At 41.6% G+C, this 23,877-nt stretch overlaps 1 pseudogene; it reads left to right on the top strand.

Annotated features, from left to right (window-relative positions):
* Positions 1-2,911: 2,911 nt before the first annotated feature.
* Positions 2,912-23,877, top strand: part of LOC148149791 (uncharacterized) — a 55,980-nt pseudogene continuing 35,014 nt past the window's right edge.

Raw genomic sequence — 23,877 nt, 5'->3', positions numbered from 1 at the left:
GGATTTTATTAGAGTTGAGTGGTTGAGGTAAGCAATGTTGTGGATGCAATTTTGGTTGTGTATCAAGTATTAAGCTTAACAGAGATCAATGATAATATTCAAGTTGTGTGAATACACAACAGTGAAAATCAAAAAACATTTATTTCTGGAGTGGTACAATAACCTGAGGTTAAAATCAAATCAGCCATAAGGTCAAGCATCCTCATGGGTGCTAAATCTGCTCCTAATTCATATATTTGCATACATTTCAAAAAGTTTTTGAAATTAGTGATAGATAACGAAATGTGATTAAATAAGGGTGGCACAGTGGCTCAGCGGTTAGCATTTCTGCCTCACAGCTCCAGAGACCCAGGTTCGATCTCCACCTCAGGTGACTGTCTGAGTGGAGTTTGCACATTCTCCCTGTGTTTGTGTAGGTCTCCTCTGGTGCTCAGGTTTCCTTCCACAATCCTAGGATATGCAGTTTAGGTGAATTGGCCATGCTAAATTGCGTAGGTAAAAACAATGACTGCAAATTTTGGAAACCAGAGTCTAGATTAGAGTGGTGCTGGAAAAGCACAGCAGGTCAGGCAGCATCTGAGAAGCAGGAAAATCCAACACCGGCATCTCCAAATCAGTCACAAGCCACGCATCACTGAGAGTGATCATCAGATTCTTTTCCAGATACTCTCCAGATGTGCGCATTGTTTTGTCTTAAGCCTGGAAAATGATTCAGCTCCTTGCAGTTTACCTCTTGCTGGATATGCCTTCTTCTCCTTTACCTAATGCCCTCAACATTATTTACATCCTGCCCTTTGTTTGTAGCTGTGATGCCTCTTGGCATGGAGCACCTTCTAGCATGATGCAAGGTCTAGTCCATTCTGCCATGGTATTCTCAGTGTATGTTCATTGCTTCCCTAAGAGTAAGTTTCTCCTCTCTCAGTAGATGTGCTGTCACTGTGAGATCACTTATACCAAAAAGAGTTTTGTCTTTAATCAAATCATCTTTCAGTTGCGCAAATTCCCAGGGTTCTATGAGCTGAGTGGATAAAATCACACATTGACCAGAAGACACTTTTTCAACCTAAGTCTTAACGTTGAACATGTCCCGTCATAAATTACATTCACTTGGTGTTCAAAGATTGCTTTCAAGTGTTTCAAAATATGTACAGTCGTTATTTCTTTCTTCATGGAGGTTCAGGGTAGAGCACACTCTGAAACAATTTCTTCCCAATCGTGGTAAGAGCTCAGATAGTCTAAGCTGCTGTGTCTTGTTACAGATCTGTCACTATTTCATTATTTTGGCATTGCGTGTGGAAGAATTGCTTCATATAACCTTGCATTTTGAGCTGGGAGAGGAAAAGCTATAGCCATTGACCCTTACCCAGTGTATTAATGGTGGCAAGTTTCTTTGGTCTTCTTTTTTTTTATTTCTTTCAGGTGCTTGTGGCAGTTTGCAAAACCCTGAATGTTCATGTGTGTCTCTATTGTTAGCTGTGTTTTTGTTCGATAGCTCTTCAACACTCAATCTCAGCTTCACTTCTGACATGTCCTGAGTTCAGCAGACAGTATGCTCCTTTGATGTCCTCTTTCTGTTAGACAAAACAGTTTCTCTTCATCTATCTTACCGATTCCATTAATCATCTCAAATATCTCAATTAGATCACCTCTTATCATTAATCTTCAATATTCAAGGAAATACATGGATTGTCTACGTAACTCATAAATTACCTTTCCTTGCCCCGCCATACTTTCAGTGAATTTACATTGCACCCTCCTCAACAGCAATATAACTAAGGTATACTACTCGTAACTGAATGCCCTCTGTATTAAACCATCATAAGATAAAAGCTAATACATACTTTTTCAATTTTCTTTACATATTCACAAGCTTTTAGTGATTTCTGCACTTGGATTCTTAAATCTCTGCAGAGTTCTAGTTTTCTGCATTTAGAGGATATTTGATCTGTCTTTCTTGAGTCTGAAGTGACTGACCTAACAGGGTCTGATACAGAACTCAGTCTGCCAGTTTTGCTTATTTACTTAATCTGTCAAAGACCTTTAGCTACTTTCTCTTCTCATCTACACTACACACTATTCGATCTATCTAACTGTCATCAGGAACTTACATATGTCATCTGCTATTGTCATCCCCATTTCGAAATAGGTAATAGTGAAAATCTGAGGCCACACTGCTGATCCCTGGGGGCATCACTCATTATATCCAGACAATTTGGGCTACATGCACTTGCAAATTCTCCCAGTCGACTACCTTCGAACTACTTCTCTATCCAAGCTGATGTTTCGCATCCAAATCCATGATCTCACACTTTTGTTCCAATAGCCTCTGTGAAACTTTACTGAATGCAATTTGAAAATCCATATAAGTAATAGAATCACTACAGTGTGGAAACAGACCCTTTGGCCCAACATGCCCACACCGATCCACCAAAGAGTAACCCACCCAGACCCATTCCTCTACCCCATTATCCTATAGGTACCTCTAACAATGCACCTCACCTACATATCCCGAAACGCTAAATTTTCCACAGCGTTTTGCGATATGTAGGTGAGGTGCATTGGTAGAGGTACCTATAGGATAATAGGGTAGAGGAATGGGTCTGGGTGGGTTACCCTTTGGTGGATCGGTGTGGGCATGTTGGGCCAAAGGGTCTGTTTCCACACTGTAGTGATTCTATTACTTATATGGATTTTCAAATTGCATTCAGTAAAGTTTCACAGAGGCTATTGGAACAAAAGTGTGAGATCATGGATTTGGATGCGAAACATCAGCTTGGATAGAGAAGTAGTTCGAAGGTAGTCGACTGGGAGAATTTGCAAGTGCATGTAGCCCAAATTGTCTGGATATAATGAGTGATGCCCCCAGGGATCAGCAGTGTGGCCTCAGATTTTCACTATTACCTATTTCGAAATGGGGATGACAATAGCAGATGACATATGTAAGTTCCTGATGACAGTTAGATAGATCGAATAGTGTGTAGTGTAGATGAGAAGAGAAAGTAGCTAAAGGTCTTTGACAGATTAAGTAAATAAGCAAAACTGGCAGACTGAGTTCTGTATCAGACCCTGTTAGGTCAGTCACTTCAGACTCAAGAAAGACAGATCAAATATCTTCTAAATGCAGAAAACTAGAACTCTGCAGAGATTTAAGAATCCAAGCACAGAAATCACTAAAAGCTTGTGAATATGTAAAGAAAATTGAAAAAGTATGTATTGGCTTTTATCTTATGATGGTTTAATACAGAGGGCATTCAGTTACGAGTAGTATACCTTAGTTATATTGCTGTTGAGGAGGGTGCAATGTAAATTCACTGAAAGTATGGTGGGGCAAGGAAAGGTAATTTATGAGTTACGTAGACAATCCATGTATTTCCTTGAATATTGAAGATTAATGATAAGAGGTGATCTAATTGAGATATTTGAGATGATTAATGGAATCGGTAAGATAGATGAAGAGAAACTGTTTTGTCTAACAGAAAGAGGACATCAAAGGAGCATACTGTCTGCTGAGCTCAGGACATGTCAGAAGTGAAGCTGAGATTGAGTGTTGAAGAGCTATCGAACAAAAACACAGCTAACAATAGAGACACACATGAACATTCAGGGTTTTGCAAACTGCCACAAGCACCTGAAAGAAATGAAAAAAAGAAGACCAAAGAAACTTGCCACCATTAATACACTGGGTAAGGGTCAATGGCTATAGCCTTTCCTCTCCCAGCTCAAAATGCAAGGTTATATGAAGCAATTCTTCCACACACAATGCCAAAATAATGAAATAGTGACAGATCTGTAACAAGACACAGCAGCTTAGATTATCTGAGCTTTTACCACGATTGGGAAGAAATTGTTTCAGAGTGTGCTCTACCCTGAACCTCCATGAAGAAAGAAATAACGACTGTACATATTTTGAAACACTCGAAAGCAATCTTTGAACACCAAGTGAATGTAATTTATGACGGGACATGTTCAACGTTAAGACTTAGGTTGAAAAAGTGTCTTCTGGTCAATGTGTGATTTTATCCACTCAGCTCATAGAACCCTGTGAATTTGCGCGACTGAAAGATGATTTGATTAAAGACAAAACTCTTTTTGGTATAAGCCATCTCACAGTGACAGCACATCTACTGAGAGAGGAGAAACTTACTCTTAGGGAAGCAATGAACATACACTGAGAATACCATGGCAGAATGGACTAGACCTTGCATCATGCTAGAAGGTGCTCCATGCCAAGAGGGCATCACAGCTACAAACAAAGGGCAGGATGTAAGTAATGTTGAGGGCATTAGGTAAAGGAGAAGAAGGCATATCCAGCAAGAGGTAAACTGCAAGGAGCTGAATCATTTTCTAGACAAGTATCTGGCTTGAGACAAAACAGTGTGCACATCTGGAGAGTATCTGGAAAAGAATCTGATGATCACTCTCAGTCAGGTCAGTGATACGTGGCTTGTGACTGATTTGGAGATGCCGGTGTTGGACTGGGGAGTACAAAGTTAAAAATCACACAACACCAGGTTATAGTCCAACAGGTTTAATTGGAAGCACTAGCTTTCGGAGCGCCACTCCTTCATCAGGTGATTGTGGAGGTAACAGTTGTAAGGCTCAGAATTTATAGCAAAAGTTTACAGTGTGATGTAACTGAAATTATACACTGAAAAATACCTTGATTGTTTGTTGAGTCTTTCATCTGTTCGAATACCATGATAGTTTCACTTCTTTCATGTGTAAATCATAAAACTTTTTAAAAGTTGCATTCTCAGGTTAACTGTAACAATTGGTGTTAGCTAGATAATATGTTGAAGGTGTTAGCCCCCTGTGTTCTCTGTCTGTGCCATGATGTTTAGATTGATTCTAATCTAAAAAGTGAGATAACAGAGTTTTACATGAATTCATGCAGTTTTTAAGCAAAGTACAATGTAACTCTGCAAGTACAAATTCACCCCACAAACGTGTATATATGTGTGTGCATGTGTGCGTGTGTGTGTCTGTGTGCGTGTCTGGGTTGGGGGGTTGTGAGTGTGAGAAAGTGTATGTGTGTGTGTATGTGAGTGTAAAGTGTCTTAGGTCTGTGAGGGGGTGCATGCGTGAATGTGGGAGTGTGTGTATGTGTCTGGGGTGGGGGTTGTGAGTTTCTGAGAGTGGATCTCCAAGAAGATCGCACATATCGACACAGACATCAAGTTTCTACAGAAATGCATGCAAGCATGAAAGATCCCAAAAGGATTACGGATCACAAACTCACTCAAGTCAGCCTACAACACAGACTATGCAGAGAAACTTTGCCACTGCACCTCTGGCAAGCTCCTCAATCATCTCGTACACCAACTCTACAGCAACCTTAAAATTTATCCTGCGCTCCGGATACAGCTGTACAATTACGTGACATTGCCAAACAGACAAGGCGACAAAATTACACCACTTACATGCACACCAAGAACAAAAAACTGGAGAAAGTTGGCATTCTCACCAGCAATGGCAAAGCCCACCCTGACACCACAGTAGAGAACATTATCATTGCGGGAAAGTCGATTATCAACTTATCGGACCACACTCTTCGACCTGAAGAGATTGAAGTCCTGAGCAGGGGTCTCAACTTCTGCCCCAACACCAAAATGGACCCATTTGGTTCTTGCAGCAGACACGGAGGAGTTCATCAGATGAATAAGACTCCGGGAGTTCTTTCAAGGTGCCAGCAGTAATTCCAATGAGCCCATTGATGAACTGAAACAGTCATCACAGGGATCTGTAGAGGAGCGACCAAAGATTATGTCAACTTGGACCCCACTGGAGGGCTGCTGCCCTGGGCTTGACATGTATGCTCAAACCGTCAGGAAATATATAAATGCCAGATTCATCAGCCGTACCCACAAGATAGAGCAAAACATAACCCGTTTCACAACTCAACACCATCCAGGTTCTCAAAACCAATCACAACATTGTCATCAAACCAGCAGATAAAGGAGGAGCCATTGTCATTCAGAATAGAACAGATTACTGCAAGGAAGTGTACCGACAACTGAACAACCAGGAACACTACAGGCAACTACCAGCTGATCCGACCAAAGAACACACCCATGAATTAAACACATTGATCAGGACTTTGGATCCAGTCCTTCAGAGTTCCCTACGTGCCCTCATCCCACGTATTTCTTGCATAGGTGACTTCTACTGCCTTCCAAAGATACGCAAAGCCAATACACCAGGACGTGCCATCGTATCAGGCAATGGGACCCTCTGTGAGAATCTTTCTGGCTATGTTGAAAGCATCTTGAAACCTATTGTACAGGGCCGCGACACGATGGATTTCTTACAGAAACCTAGCATCCACAGACCAGTCGAACCGGTAACATTCCTTGTCACAATGGATGTTTCAGCACTCTACACCAGCATCCCCCACAATGATGGCATCGTGGCAACAGCCTCAGTACTCAACACCAACAACTGCCAATCTCCAAACACCGTCCTACAACTCATCCGCTTTATCCTCGATTACAACGTCTTCACCTTTGACAACCAGTTCTTCATCCAGACATATGGAACAGCCATGGGGACCAAATTTGCACCCCAATATGCCAACATCTTCATGCACAGGTTCGAACAAGACTTCTTCTCTATGCAGGATCTCAAACCAACATTATACACCAGGTACATTGATGACATTTTCTTCCTCTGGACCCATGGCGAGGAGTCACTGATAAAACTACGCAGTGATATCAACAAGTTTCATCCCACCATCAAACTCACCATGGACTACTCTTGACTATCTGTCTCATTCTTGGACACATGCATCTCCATCAAGGATAGACACCTCAGCACCACACTCTACCGCAAGCCCACAGACAACCTCACAATGCTACACTTCTCCAGCTTCCACCCAAAATATATTAAAACAGCCATCCTCCATGGACAAGCCCTACGTGTACACTGGATCTGCTCAGATGAGGAGGAACGTGACGGACACCTGGAAGTACTCAGGGATACCCTCATAAGAATGGGGTACGATGCCCAACTCATCGACCGCCAGTTCCGACGTGCTACAGCAAGGAACCGTAATGACCTCCTCAGGAGACAGACACGTGCTGCAACTGACAGGGTACCCTACGTTGTTCAGTACTCCCCAGGAGCTGAAAACCTACGCCATGTTCTTCGTGACCTGCAACACCTTATCAATGAGGATGAGCACCTCACTAAGACCTTCCCCACACCTCCACTGCTTGCCTTTAAACAACCGCCAAACCTCACACAGATTATTGTTCGTAGCAAGCTGCCCGACTTTCAGGACAACTCCGTACAACCCTGTCATGGTAGGTGCTGCAAGACGTGTCAGAGTGTGGACATGGATACCACTATTACACGTGGGCACACCTCACACCATGTACATGGCAGGTACTCATGTGACTCAGCCAATGTTGTCTATCTTATATGTTGCAGGCTAGGATGCCCTGAGCCATGGTACATGGCGGAAACCGAGCAAAGGTTACAGCAATTGATGAATGGGCACCACACAACAATCAATAGACAGGAGTGTTCCCTCCCAGTTGGGGAACACTTCAGCGGTCCAGAACAATCGACCTTGGACCTTTGGGTGACCATCCTCCAAGGTGGACTTTGGGACAGGCAGCAGCGAAAAGTGGCCAAGCAGAGGCTGATAGCTAAGTTCGGCACCCATAGGGAGGGCCTCAACCGGGACCTTGGGTTCATGTCACACTACAGGACACACATATACACAGACACGCACACAGACACTCACTCACAGATGCACCCCCTCACAGACTTAAGACACTCTACACTCACATATTTTGGAGATGCCGGTGTTGGACCAGGGTGTACAAAGTTAAAAATCACACAACACCAGGTTATAGTCCAACAGGTTTAATTGGAAGCACGCTAGCTTTCGGAGTGTCACTAGTTCATCAGGTGATAGTGGAGGGCTCAATCCTAACACTCAGAATTTATAGCAAAAATGTGTGATGTAACTGAAATTATACATTGAAAAATTGATTGTCTGTTGAGTCTTTCATCTGTTTGAATACCATGTTAGTTTCACTTCTTTCATGTGTAAATCACAAGGTGGGCTTTGGGATAGGCAGCAGCGAAAAGTGGCCAAGTAGAGGCTGATAGCTAAGTTCGTACCCACAGGGAGGGCCTTAACCGGGACCTTGGGTTCATGTCACATTACAGGTGACCACCATTGCACTATACACACACACAGATACTCCTACACACACTCACTCACACACACACACACACACACAGAGGCACTCCTATATACACATATACACGGACACACATTTACACAGATGCGCACACAGACACCCATACACACCCTCACAGACACACACACTCCCACACTTACACATGCACCCCGTCACAGACTTAAGACACTCTGCACTCACTACACACACACATACACTTTCTCACACTCACAAGCCCCAACCCAGACAGACACACGCACACTGATAGACAAAGACCCACATGCACACATATATTTTGTGGGGTGAATCTGTACCTGCAGAGTTACATTGTACTTTGCTCAAAAACTGCATGAATTCATGTAAAACTCTGAGCGCAAAAACTGCATAGATTCATGTAAAACTCTGTTATCTCACTTTTTAGAATAGAATCAATCTAAACACCATGGCATAGACAGAGAACACAGGGGGCTAACACCTTCAACATATTGTATAAAAGCAAATTACTGTGTATGCTGGATTCTGAAACCAAAAGAGAAAATGCTGGAAAATCTCAGCAGGTCTGGCAGCATCTGTAAGGAGAGAAAAGAGCTGACGTTTCCAGTCTAACTGACCCTTTGTCAAAGCTTTACAGATGCTGCCAGACCTGCTGAGATTTTCCAGCATTTTCTCTTTTGATCTCTTTTACCTTCAACATATTGTCTCGCTATCACCCATTGTTAACAGCTAACCTGAGAATGCAACTTTTAAAAAAAAGCTTTTGTGATTTACGCATGAACGAAGTGAAACTATCATGGTATTCAAACAGATGAAAGACTCAACAGACAGTCAATTTTTCAATGTATAATTTCAGTTACATCACACTGTAAACTTTTGCTATAAATTCTGTGCCTTACAATTGTGTCCTCCACAACCACCTGATGAAGGAGCGGCGCTCCGAAAGCTAGTGCTTCCAATTAAATCTGTTGGACTATAACCTGGTGTTGTGTGATTTTTAACTTTGTACTCCCCAGTCCAATACCGGCATCTCCAAATCATGACTTCTCATTATTAGTACTGTTAAAAGCAGTGTGGCTGTCAGCACAGCTTTCAAGTTGTCAAAAGAACTTTGTCATTTGGTGTTCATTCAAAATTTCTTCTTTTTTTAAATAAATTTGCCACAGAAGCCATTAGGCCCATGGGTTGTAGTAGCTTTCCAATAAAATCCACTCATGCAATACATCACAAAATTTTGTATTTGTGCTAGGCATGGGATGATCCAACATTGTCTTTACTTTCATTTCTTAAGATGCTATGTGGCCTTGTCCCACAGCATGCACTCGCCCAAAATCAAAATCACTTTTGCCTTTGATAATGTCCTTCTAACCAGATGTAAAACCAAAATGGTTCTATGCAACCAAACAGTTCAGATAAATAACATAAACGTTTTTCCAAAGTCTGGTTGAGTACAACTAAGTTATCGATATGAACCAGGAGAAAGTGAAGATGCAGATGCTGGAAAGTCAGTGTCAAAAAGGGTGGCGCTTTTGAGCCATCAAAAAGCATCCGAGGAGCAATAGAGTCAATGTTTTGGGCATAAGCCCTCCACCCTGACTTCCAAATAAACCTGTTGGACTCTAACCTAGTACCGTGTAAAGTGTGAAGGGAAGGGCAGAAAATATAAGCAGAAGAGTGCAGCAGAAATTAGAAACAGAGACAGTATTAATGGTATAACATTCAAGCTTAAGGTTCTTTATCTGAATGTGCACAGTATTCATGACAAGATAGATGAGATGATTGCATAGACAAAACTTGGAGGGCCCGATGTTGGACTGGGGTTGACAAAGTTAAAAATCACACAACACCAGGTTATAGTCCAACAGGTTTATTTGGAAGCACTAGCTTTTGGAGCACCACTCCTTCATCAGGTGGTTGTGGAGAGTAAGATCATGCTCACAGAATTTATAGCCAAAAGAGTCCAGGGTCATGGAGATGTGATACATTAAACAATTTTAGATTAAATCTTTCATCTTTTAGCATGAACAAAAATAAGTGAATATGACTTGATTGCTATTAGAGAAATGTGGCTGCAGGGTGAGTCAGTTAGGAACTCCATATTAAAGGCTATTCAATAGTCTGAAAAAATAGGTTAGAAGGAAAATGAGATGGGGTAGCTTTAAATAAGAAAAGAAGCATCAATGTGATGGTGAGTCATAAATCACTACAGTGTGGAAGCAGGCCATTCAGCCCATACTAACCCTACAAAAAGCATCCCACCCAATCTCTGTAACCCTGCATTTCCTGTGGCCAATCTACAGCTTTGGACTGTTGGAACAAACCAGAGCATTCAGAGGAAACCCATGCAGACACGGAGTGAATGTGTAAACTGCACACAGACAGTCACCCAAGGCTGGAAGCAAATTCAAGCCTGTGGTGCTGTGAGGCAGCAGTGCTAATCACTGAGTCAGTGTACTGCCCTCCTGGAGTTTGTAAATAAATAACAGAAGATCCTAGAGGAATACTGACAACAGTGTAAGACTTGGAAAAGATCCATCTATTCAAGTTAGTGAGGAGTTAAAAACTAGAGAGAAGATGGCAATTATCCAGTAGTTGGAAGCCTTTTTATTATTGTAATGGATAAAAATGGATAGCTATTAATTTCACAGCAGTCGTCAATGTGAAGGTGACTCTCCATGTCTGGAGGCTAGGTCTTTGGAAGTATTTAAAGATGAGACAGATTTTTGAAATATAAGGAATTGGGGGCTATGAGGAGCTATGAGAGAGGACCTGAGGCCTGGGACAGATCAGGCATGATCTTATAGAATGGTGGAGTAGATTCGAGGGGCCTGAATGGCCTATTCTTGCTCCTATGTTTTATGTTCTCTGACTGTTTGGATTGGCACCATCACCATAGGCAAACTCTAATCACAACAGCTTGGTTCAATAATACCATTGTCCAGCATGAATTTAGTCTCTTCCTTCATCTGAGCTAATTTCACTGGATTGAGTTGGAAGCTTGCATCCCCACCATTAATTTCATAAATAGTCGAAGATGTTTTTTTCTGATCTATTCACACCAATAAATTCACGGGTCTGTAATAGTCTTTGTAAGTCACTTTGATCATTTTCTGGAAGATAAAACATCACTCTATCTAATCTTTCAAGCAGTTCCATACCATCCAATTTGGTTTCTGTAGGTTTTAACTTCTGATTTTGCAATCTCAGATTCATTCTCCAATTATAGTGATATTTTCATTTCACTCCTTATTTCTTTCATTACTTTTTTTGCAATAATTTTCCTAAAGGCACAGCTCTCAAAAATCTTGCTGAAGCATCCATAACTGTTTAAAGAAAGAAAAACAGAAATAGCTGAAAAAGCTAAACAGGTCTGACAGCATTTGTGGAGAGAAATCAGAGTTAATGTTTCGGGAGCAGTGATCCTTCTTCAGAACACGGTTAAATGTTGACTCTGCTTTCTTTCCAAACACGCTGCCAGACATGTTTTATTTTTCCAGAAATTTCTGTTTTGTTTCTGATTTCCAGCGTCACAGTTCTTTGGATTTTTTGTTTAATCGTTAAAAGATACTGATTCCCATTCCTGATTTTAGTTAGGGATCCCACACAATTGATATCAGAATCAAAATTGCAGTTTACTTAAAGGCTTAGATTTTCCCACTGCCTGACACCAAGTCTGGAACGTTTGACCACATCTTTACATAATCTGGGACGAATAAAAATGGCGCCATATTTGAGCCTGCATTTTCCTCATACCTGAGTGACCAGCCATTGGAATTCCTTGACTCTTTCATAAAATTTAATTGTTGTCCTCAAATGAATAACCATGTGATGGATCACTGGCCAATCCTCATCAGTTGGAATTTATGGCGATCTCCATTTCTTCATTTGTAGTTAACCTTTCAAATAATAACATTCAGCCATTGATTCTGATCATCTTCTGAATAGACTGTTTGGTATAACTCTTTCAATTCAAGATCCATTCGTGCTTTTTCTATTAAAGAAGATGGACTAAACACATCAGCCTTATTCCCTTTACCTTCACCCTTTCTATTCACATTTTCAAAAACATATCCAATAGCTCTATTTTCAAGTTTTTTTTCGAAGGCTCCTCTTCATCCTGCCTAATCTTATGAGCTTGAGATCTAGTCACAACACAGTCAGGAACAATCCAGGATGTTCTTTCTGAAGTACAGTATTTCAGTTTCTTTTACCATCACTGGCTGTTATTTCTCAAGATAAAATCAATTCCTTCTATAAAGGCCTTTTATAGTATGTCTCTGCCTACTCCAACTTCAATCTATCTATTTACTAAGTCACTCTTTAATCCAATGTTTTACAATGACACTAATTTTAAACCTCTATGTTTGCTTTCAGTTAATATTTTCTCCTTTATTAAGCCCTGTGGAAGATAAATGATATCAACTAGCATCAGCGACAGACTTGCTCCAATATCTCTTAGTAACTTGATTGGTTTACCTCCCTGATTGCACCATAAGGAAACAGCTTTCCTTTTGAAATGAAATATTCAGAATCTCCTATGATCTGATTCTGTTTATCATTAATCATGGAAGAGTTTATTGCATGTCTGGTGTTAGGTTTCCCTTCTCAGTACATTCTAAGGAAGCACTTTCTTTTTATACTACTGCCACAGTTTCAAAAACCCATTTCCTTGCCTGATGTCTCTTTTTCTGAGGATTCCTTTCGATCTTTGCCATTACAGATTCATGTAATTGCCCTTGAGAAACCTTACATCTCTCATCATTAGAGCCTGTGAGTTCAGACAGAAAAGACAACACTTACTCTATCCATGCCAGTTGTCTGTGCAGCCATTTTAACAGTCAGTGGTGGGAAAAGAAACTAAAATATTTCAGAGGGAACATCTTGGTTTGTTTCCTGACTGTGTTGTGACTAGATCTCAAGCTCACAGAATTAGACAAGATGAAGATGATCTGTTAAAAAAAGATAACTTGAAAATGCAGTTATTCCCCGTGCTCATTTAAGAGTCACACAAGTATGGAAAAAAATTGGGATTGGCGTCATGAATTGCAAGTTTACCTGGTAGTCAAAAACACCCCTCCACCACTGCCAATCTCCATGTTCCTTTCTTCCTTGTATTCTTTGTCGAATCCAACTGAACTTCCAAATGTGACCCACACAGTCTTTTGAATTCTGACTTCATCTCTCAACATTACATTCTGAGCCTTGGTTCTGTAACTTTGACATGTGAACTGAAATGTTGCATTGTGCTTTTGTTGAAAGTAAAGTGGTCGCGATCACTGATGACCCCCTTTCCCATAGTAACTCATGTCCCCCAATGCACTACCACCTCTACCCTTCCCAATTTTCTATTTCCTGACTTCACAATTATTGTCCCCTCTGTGTCCCGGAATGCTGCCTCCAATCCTAGAAATGACACTCAACTTCCCCACCACAGCAGTGGCCCAAACAGCTCACCCTTGACTTCCAATGAGCTGACCCCCGCACCCCAGGAATGACCATGGATCATATTCCTAACTAACTTGGATGGGATGTCCAGACTGATGACTGACAAGGCCCTGAATGATATCTGTGTAGCTCCCTGACTGACCTACTGCTACTATTTCTCCTGGACGACTAACACTGACTGCAGCCCACTTTACGGACTGAAATGATCTGGACTATTTGAGCATCCCAAGTGGCCAGCTGACCAAGTCTAATCCCCTAACCTAATGTTAGACACTGCCCTTGACTGAAGGCTGACTCCTTTAAAATGACTGAGGAACATCTCGACGTAGATCCATAACCATTAGATTAAAGCACCTGCCGTGTATTTGGTACATTCACTGGTGTCACGTGGGCAAGTGTGTGAGACTGATATAGCACGGTGTTGCACAGCAACATCTTCACCTCCTTGACTGATGACTCTTGACTCTTGACAAGCATGACAAGCTGCCTGACTCTGTGTCTGTGCTAAGGGACAAGGCAAGACAAAAAGCAAAGCATGAGCCTTTAAGCTCTGGCTGAGGGAAAAAGTGCAAAAAGGCAAGGCAGAAAGGTTGTGAGCATCCATGGAGATGCAAAGTGAGTGAATGTCAAAAGTGTAAGTGAGGAGACCTGTGATGTATTATTTTCCGATTCATGGATGAATGTTTGTCCTGGACACAAAGTGTTCTGGCAACAGTACTTTAATAAAAGGTTTTAGCTTTGAAGGGCACAACTGTGTTGTAAGTAGGTCAGAGATGTGCCATGAGGGTGTGAGATATGTCTTCCATGCATGAAAGAGTGTGGGTGATCACTACTCATGGAGTGTACCCTATGATGTTGGTGACTGCAGTCTAAGGCCCAGAGGAGCAAGTGGCGAGAGGTACCCTCTCTGTCTTTTATGTCGGGAATTGTTTCTGTCTGCTGGTTGGGGAGATAGGAAACATTGAAGCCTATAGTAAAGCACTATGCTAACGATTGTGAATGGATGCAAATAGATCTCGCATTGGTCACTAGTGAGATTCTCAACTTACTGTTCAAAACTTGCTTGGAGAATTGGATAACATTTTTTCTCAATGACAAGAGCTTCCTCTGATTTCACCCAATTTACTAAACTTCATCCAAAGCGCAGGTCATTCTGGGGGATGACAAGATTCTGCCCTATTTGTGGAATGCATATGCAGAGATTGATGAGAAAAATGAATTATTCATGCATGACAAGAGCTCAGTTCATATTAGATAACTTTGGCAACTCAGTTACACATGGTGCATGCAAATTTGATTATTTTGTTTGTGAAAAAGGGAATGCTTGGACTGAGTGTTAATCACGTACAAATGTCCTTTCATATCTCTGTTGTCATCTGATCTCTCCCATGCAGTATACACAGTAAAAGTGACCCTTTTGCTGAGACGTCAATAAAGATACTGTAAAGACATGTTTGCAGTCTGTTGAGCATAGAACACATTATAACCTTAATGTGGAGTTAGACTCATCAAGAATGATGCTGGAAATCAATAATTCATATTAAAAAGCTTAAAATATAGAATTCTTTTCACTAAAATGGTACAGAGGCTGGGTCAATGGATAACTATAAATTTGAGGTTAATAGATATTTGAAAGGCAATACTATGAAGAGCATAGTGTATACACCAGACATGAAAACACTGAATGGTCTATTTCTGTTCCAAAGGCTCTAACTTAAATCTGAATAGACACAGTTGAAACAAATTAGATATATATGTAAAGCTGTAAACATCAAATATTTTGTTTGTCAGCTTTCACAAATCTTTGAATCATAAAATATCAATACTTTCTAACACAACTAACAGTTTTTTGATTGAAACTATCAAGTAATCAATGTTGATCAAATGCCAGGCTGAAATGGCTAATGCAGCAATTTCCATCTCATTCCAGTATTTTAAATCTATTTGCAATCTCTTTTAGTCATTAACTTCTTTTTTTAAAGTTGCTATCATCTTGGAACACTGGGCACTTTTCTGTTATGTATCCAACTCTATTTCACCCAGTCCTACCAGACAACTTGTCTACTTTGGTTTTACCAGCACGATTGAAGTGTGTTCTTCTCTCCAAGATGTTGATCAATCTTTATTTTTGTTGTGGTTCTGTTCTCCGAGCTGGGAATTTGTGTTGCAGACATTTCATCCCCTGTCTAGGTGACATCCTCAGTGCTTGGGAGCCTCCTGCGAAGAGCTTCTGTGATCTTTCCTCTGGCATTTGTAGTGGTTTGAATCTGTCGCTTCCGGTTGTCAGTTCCAGCTGTCCGCTGCAGTGGTCGGTATATTGGATCCAGGTCGATGTGCTTATTGATTGAATCTGTGGATGAGTGCCATGCATCTAGGAATTCCCTGGCTGTTCTCTGTTTGGCTTGTCCTATAATAGTAGTGTTGTCCCAGTCGAATTCATGTTGCTTGTCATCTGCATGTGTGGTTACTAAGGATAGATGGTCATGTCGTTTCGTGGCTAGTTGGTGTTCATGGATGCGGATCGTTAGCTGTCTTCCTGTTTGTCCTATATAGTGTTTTGTGCAGTCCTTGCATGGGATTTTATACACTATATTGGTTTTACTCATGCTGGGTATCGGGTCCTTCGTTCTGGTGAGTTGTTGTCTGAGAGTGGCTGTTGGTTTGTGTGCTGTTATGAGTCCTAGTGGTCGCAGTAGTCTGGCTGTCAGTTCGGAAATGCTCTTGATGTATGGTAGTGTGGTTAGTCCTTTGGATTGCGGCATGTCCTCATTCCGTTGTCTTTCCCTTAGGCATCTGTTGATGAAATTGCACAGGTATCCATTTTTGGCGAATACATTGTATAGGTGTTCCTCTTCCTCTTTTTGCAGTTCTGGTGTACTGCAGTGTGTTGTGGCCCTTTTGAATAGTGTCTTGATGCAACTTCTTTTGTGTGTGTTGGGGTGGTTGCTTTCGTAGTTTAGGACTTGGTCTGTGAGAGTGGCTTTCCTGTATACCTTTGTGGTGAATTCTCCGTTCGGTGTTCTCTGTACCATCACGTCTAGGAATGGGAGTTGGTTATCCTTTTCTTCCTCTCTAGTGAATCGGATTCCTGTGAGTGTGGCGTTGATGATCCATGTGTGTTCTCTATTTCAGTGTTTTTAATGATTACAAAGGTGTCATCCACATATCTGACCCAGAGTTTGGGTTGAATTTGCGGTAAGACAGTTTGTTCTAATCTTTGCATTACCGCTTCTGCTATGAGTCCAGAGATGGGTGTGCCGTTGATTTGTTCATATATTTGGTTGTTGAATGTGAAGTGTGTTGTGAGGCACAGGTCCAGTAGTTTGAGTATGCCGTCTTTGTTGATAGGTTCAATGTCCTGTTGTCTGTTCTGTATGTCCAGCAGGTTGGCTATTGTTTCTCTGGCTAGGGTTTTGTCGATAGAGGTGAACAGTGCCGTTACATCGAATGAGACCATGGTTTCTTCCTTGTCTATGTGTATATTTCTGATGATGTCCAAGAATTCCTGTGTTGACTGTATAGTGTGTCTGGATCCGCAGATCAGGTGTTTCAGTTTCTGCTGTAGTTCTTTAGCCAGTTTGTGTGATGGTGTCCCTGGTAGTGATACTATGGGTCTGAGTGGGATGTCTGGTTTGTGCACTTTAGGTAGTCCATAGAATCTGGGAGTGTTGTTGCTTTCAGGTTTTATTCTTTGTAGGTCCGACCTGGTTATCTGTCCGTTTTTTTGTAGGTTCCTCAGTGTGTTGTTTATCCTATTGGTGAGCTGTGGGGTGGGGGCAAACTCCCTTTTTTGGTAGGTGTTGGTATCTGCAAGTAGTTGTTGCCCTTTTTGGATGTAGTCTGCTTTGTCCAGGATGACTGTCATTCTGCCTTTGTCTGCTGGTAGTATGATTATGTTCTTATCGTTTCTTAGTGATTTTAGTGCTTCCCTCTCCTTGGTGTTGAGGTTATGTGTTTGTCTTTTCCTTGTTATCAGAGGTACGATACTTTGTCTCATTGCTTGTTGTGTCTCTTCTGTCAGTCCATTGTTCCTGAGTGTGCATTCTAGTGCTGCTAGGAAGTCTGCTGTCTTGGCATCCCTGTGGTTGTAGTTGAGTCCCTTGGCCAGTATTGTTCTTTCCGTGTCTATGAGCTGTCTGTGGGAGAGGTTTCTATCCCAGATGTGTGTTGTGGAGTCCTCTCTGTTGTGTGTTAGTTTGGCCACTTTTTCTTTTAGTGCCGTTTTTTTGCAGTGTGTGGTCCTGTTCTATCCTATGGTGACGGCCTGTTCTATGGTCCGGGTCCATTCCTGATTGGTGGTTTTTGAAATTAACGATTTTTGGCGCGCAATTTCTTGTCTGTATTTGTGAAGTCTGTTGTGAGCGTCTGTAATCGCTACCTGGATCATCCTGAATCCGTTCTGCCTGGCTGTGTCCCTGGCTTGTGGATTGTTGACTGGTGGTCTGTATTTGACACATGGTGGAAAGATTCGATTCTTTCGGCAATCATGCAGGAACCGGAATTGTTTGTATGTGACGCTTAGGCGGTTAGCACAGGATTCCTATTTCCTGGCTTGTCTTAGCATCTCTCGCCCGTAGGTGTTCAAAGGTTGTGAGAAGATTTGTAGCTCGGGTGCTCGTTGTTGTGGTGCTGTTCGCCGAGCTGGGAATTTGTGTTGCAGACGTTTCGTCCCCTGTCTAGGTGACATCCTCAGTGCTTGGGAGCCTCCTGTAAAGCGCTTCTGTGATCTTTCCTCTGGCATTTATAGTGGTTTGAATCTGCCGCTTCCGCTGCAGCTGGCCAAACTAACACACAACAGAGAGGACACCACAACACACACCTGGGATAGAAACCTCTCCCACAGACAGCTCATAGACACGGAAAGAACAATACTGGCCAAGGGACTCAACTACAACCACAGGGATGCCAAGACAGCAGACTTCCTAGCAGCACTAGAATGCACACTCAGGAACAATGGACTGACAGAAGAGACACAACAAACAATGAGACAAAGTATCGTACCTCTGATAACAAGGAAAAGACAAACATATAACCTCAACACCAAGGAGAGGGAAGCACTAAAATCACTAAGAAACGATAAGAACATAATCATACTACCAGCAGACAAAGGCAGAATGACGGTCATCCTGGACAAAGCAGAGTACATCCAAAAAGCGCATCAACTACTTGCAGATACCAACACCTACCAAAAGAGGGAGTTTGACCCCACCCCACAGCTCACCAATAGGATAAACAACACAATGAGGAACCTACAAAAAAATGGACAAATAACCAGGTTTGACCTACAGAGAATGAAACCTGAAAGCAACAACACCCCCAGATTCTATGAACTACCTAAAGTGCACAAACCAGACATCCCACTCAGACCCATAGTATCACTACCAGGGACACCATCACACAAACTGGCTAAAGAACTACAGCAGAAACTGAAACACCTAATCTGCGGATCCAGACACTTTATACAATCAACACAGGAATTCTTGGACGTCATCAAAAATATACACATAGACAAGGAAGAAACCATGGTCTCATTCGATGTAACGGCACTGTTCACCTCTATTGACAAAACCCTAGCCAGAGAAACAATAGCCAACCTGCTGGACATACAGAACAGACAACAGGACATTGAACCTATCAACAAAGACGGCATACTCAAACTACTGGATCTGTGCCTCACAACACACTTCACATTCAACAACCAAATATATGAACAAATCAACGGCACACCCATGGGCTCACCGATCTCGGGACTCATAGCAGAAGCGGTAATGCAAAGGTTAGAACAAACTGTCTTACCGCAAATTCAACCCAAACTCTGGGTCAGATATGTGGATGACACCTTTGTAATCATTAAAAACACGGAAATAGAGAACATACACCGGATCATCAACGCCACACTCACAGGAATCCGATTCACTAGAGAGGAAGAAAAGGACAACCAACTCCTATTCCTAGACGCGATGGTACAGAGAACACCGAACGGAGAATTCACCAGAAGGGTATACAGGAAAGCCACTCACACAGACCAAGTCCTAAACTACGAAAGCAACCACCCCAACACACACAAAAGAAGTTGCATCAAGACACTATTCAAAAGGGCCACAACACATTGCAGCACACCGGAACTGCAAAAAGAGGAAGGAGAACACCTATACAATGTATTCGCCAAAAACGGATACCTGCGCAATTTCATCAACAGATGCCTAAGAGAAAGACAATGGAATGAGGACATGCCGCAACCCAAAGGACTAGCCACACTACCATACATCAAGAACATTTCCGAACTGACAGCCAGACTACTGCGACCACTAGGACTCATAACAGCACACAAACCAACAGCTACCCTCAGACAACAACTCACCAGAATGAAGGACCCAATACCCAGCATGAGCAAAACCAATGTAGTGTACAAAATCCCATGCAAGGACTGCACAAAACACTACATAGGACAAACAGGAAGACAGCTAACGATCCGCATCCATGAACACCAACTAGCCACGAAACGACACGACCAGCTATCCTTAGTAGCCACACATGCAGATGACAAGCAACATGAATTCGACTGGGACAACACTACTATTATAGGACAAGCCAAACAGAGAACAGCCAGGGAATTCCTAGATGCATGGCACTCATCCACAGATTCAATCAATAAGTACATCGACGTGGACGCAATATACCGACCACTGCAACGGACAGCTGGAACTGACAACCGGAAGTGGCAGATTCAAACCACTACAAATGCCGGAGGAAAGATCACAGAAGCTCTTCACGGGAGGCTCCCAAGCACTGAGGATGTCACCTAGACAGGGGATGAAATGTCTGCAATACAAATTCCCAGCTCGGCGAACAGAACCACAACAACGAGCACCCGAGCTACAAATCTTCTCACAAACTTTGAATCTTTATTTTAACGTGAACCCAGTCATGCAATAATTGAGTTGAAATAAATGTTGACATTTTAGAATAGAATCAATATAAAATAATCAGTATAAATTAAACTGAGAATTCTGAAGACACTTTTCTCCCCAGGGAATGGTAAGAGTGTGGAAATCACTACAGCAAGGAGTGGCTGAAGGTAATAGTATAAAATTTCAGGGAAGCAAGGCATGTATCTGTGGGTGACTGGAATAAAGCGTTAAACAAATAGAATTTGACGAAATAAAAACAGAAAGTGCTGCAAAAACTCAGCTGGTCTTACAGCATTCAAGGAAAGAGAAGCAGAGTTATGTTTTAAGTTCAATATGACTCTCCTTCAGAACTGAAACAAGAAGGAACTGTGATGGGTTTTATACTGTTGAATAATGGAGAAGGGCAAGTGGAACAAGAGGGAAGGTCAGGTTAATGGGCAAGGCAGAATAGAGATCATAGAACAGAAAGCAAAGGAAGTGGTAATAGATATCAAGAAGGAACTAAATAAAGATCCAAAATAGGGGTTAAAATCCAAGAAAAATATAAATTCTGACTAAAAGCAGAAGCAAGAAAATAATAGCTGTAGACACTGAGGCAAAAAAGCAGTATCAACATGAAAGACAGAGTTCATAAGATCAGAAGTAAGACATGGGGCTTTGTGGAGTTTGCACATTTTCCCTGTGACTGTGTGAGTTTCCTCCAGGTGCAGCAGTTTCCTCCCATAGTCCAAAGATGCACAGGTTAGGTGGATTGGCCGTGCTAAATTGCCCCGTAATGTTCAGAAATGAGCATGCTAGGTGGATTAGCCTCGGTAACTGCGGGATTGGAGGGATAGGGTTGAGGGCTGGGTCAGGATGAGACACTTTTTGGAGGGTTGGTGTTGACTCAATGGGCTGGATGGTCTCTTTCTGCACTGTCGGGATTCTATGATTTTACAAGAAACAGGAGCAACAATGGGCTGTTTGGCCCTCTGAACCCATACTGTTCTGCAATGATCATGGCTGACCTAGTTCAATATCATGTATTTTTGAACAGAAGGTCTTTAAGATACTCAGTGTCTGAGTCTCTACAGACCTTTCAGGCAGTGACTTCCAAAGACTGAGCACTCTCTGACTGAACAAATTCCTCTTCACCCCAAACTGAAATGATTAACTCTTATTCTGAATCTAAAGGCCAACCTTTAAAGGAAAACAGTGGTACAATACTAATGTCACCAGTACCAGTAATCTCAATGCCTTTGCTAATGTCATGGTATGTGCGTTAAAATTCCACCGAAGGAGGTGGTGTAATTTCATCCGGTGAATATTTCTATATTTGAAATCCAGTCTCAGTAACTGTGACCATGAAGTATCCACTAATTATTATTTTTTAAAAATTCTACTTCACTAATGTACCTTCGGGAAGGAAATGCATCATCCTTACCTGTTCTGCTCTAAATGTGATGGAACAACGCTTGCATCCAATTAAAGAATAAAGACAAATAAAATATACCATGTCCCTTCATTAATTGTTTGCTGTAACTGTATGCGAACTTTCAGTGGCTTGTCAAGGACAACCAAAACTCTCTGAAGGTCAACACTTCCCTGAGACACCTCTGTGGGCTGATATTTCCCGTTTACAGACAGGATACTTTCTGAGTGGGACCTATGCGTCCAGACAGCCATAGTTCACAGTGACATTGCTCATGTCGTCTTCTACTTTTCACCTCATTAACTATGCATCTGGACTCAATAGTGCCCTTCTCATTCGACTGTGGAGCAAAAGAGGTGGAAATGCTTCTTACTACCAGAACCTTGTGTTGTGGATAACAATGGCTTCATGTTTAAACCCGAGCTGCACACTACTTCAGATGCTGCAAGCCAGGAATTGTTGTCCACACTGTGGTGCTCAAGACTCTCCAAGTTTAAGTCCATGCCAGGATATTACTACTAAACACATGAGCTGTGATTTAGTTAAAAAAACCTCCTGTGTAGGGCTTTATCAAAGCATTCTTATTCTATAAGAAAGTCCAGTGTTTTCTCTACTACTGATGTTAGCCTAGCCAGTTTATAACTTGTGGTTTTCTCCCTCCATCATTTTTAAACAACAAGGTTACATTTGCCATCCTTCAATCTACAAGGACTATTCCAGAGCTATGTAATTTTGACAGATGATAAAAAGTGCATCCATTATTTTTATGTTCACCTCCTATAGGACCTTGGCATGGAGATTATCAGGCCTTGGGGATTTATTTGCTTTGAGCACAATTAACTTATTTAGCACTATTTTGTTAGTCATACTAATTTCCTTTAATGATTCCCTCACAGTAGACCAATGCTTCCCTTGGACTTCTGGGAAATTATTTGCATCTTCCATGGAAACTGAAGTTGATAGTTGTTTAACTGTTCAGTCATTTCCCTGATCTCCATTATGAATTCCTTCATTTCATAATGCAAGGGATTACATTTTCCCTTCTTTAAGCGTTTTTCTTCTTTTCATAAATTTCTAGAAGTCCTTACAATCTGTTTTCATGTTGCTTACAAAGTTGCTCTCATACTTTACTTATCCCTTCTTAATCAACCCCTTTATACTTTTTTAGCTGAATCCAAAACTTCCTCAGGCTTGCTATCTTTTTCTAGTAAATTCCTATGATGTCTTTTTAGATTGAACACTATCCTAATTTCTTTTGTTTACCATGGTTGGGCCACTTTTCCTGTTGTATTCTTTCACCTGAAAAGAATGTATAATTATTGCAATATCTGAATTTGTTCCTTAACAAATAACCATTGCCTATTCGCTATTCAATGATGGAAGATCGAAACGAGGTACCTATGATTCTTCCCAATCTGCTGGCTATTACAAGAGACCTCACTATATACAACTTAGGTAGGATACGTTGACAGATATCTTAAGAGCTACTTATCCTGGTGCCATTTGAAGCTAGCATCCTGTTTCACTGACCACTGTTATTTTTGCAAACAGTTGGTAGGGCAAATCATTTGTAAGTTCTTGAAAATGGGATCACTCAGAGGTAATAGTGAATATTTAGATGGACAATAAAATACTTAGCAGTTGAAAAGGATAGGATTGCAAAAATAACCAGGTCTACATGTCCATTGCCTGAAACAGATGCTGCTTGCCACCTAACCAACAGAAAGTTACACTATTAAAGGAAATCCAAACTCAGGTTGATTCATATTGGAAGTGGGCTTAAATTAGTTTCTCCTGGTTTCTCAACCTTCTGAATCTCATCCCCAGAAGGTTGCTGCCAATTCCTAATTTCCTTTGCACCCAGAACATCCCCACTTTGTCGGCTCCAGTTGAAAAGGGCCATTATTTCTACAGAACCAGTTCT

The sequence above is a fragment of the Chiloscyllium plagiosum genome, unplaced genomic scaffold (genome assembly GCF_037043375.1).
Source record: "Chiloscyllium plagiosum isolate Xiang-an unplaced genomic scaffold, Cpla_swu_hap1 HiC_scaffold_6, whole genome shotgun sequence".
Lineage (NCBI taxonomy): Eukaryota > Metazoa > Chordata > Chondrichthyes > Orectolobiformes > Hemiscylliidae > Chiloscyllium > Chiloscyllium plagiosum.
The sequence above is the reverse complement of the archived record's forward strand: the minus strand, read 5'-3'. Positions and strand labels throughout refer to the sequence as shown.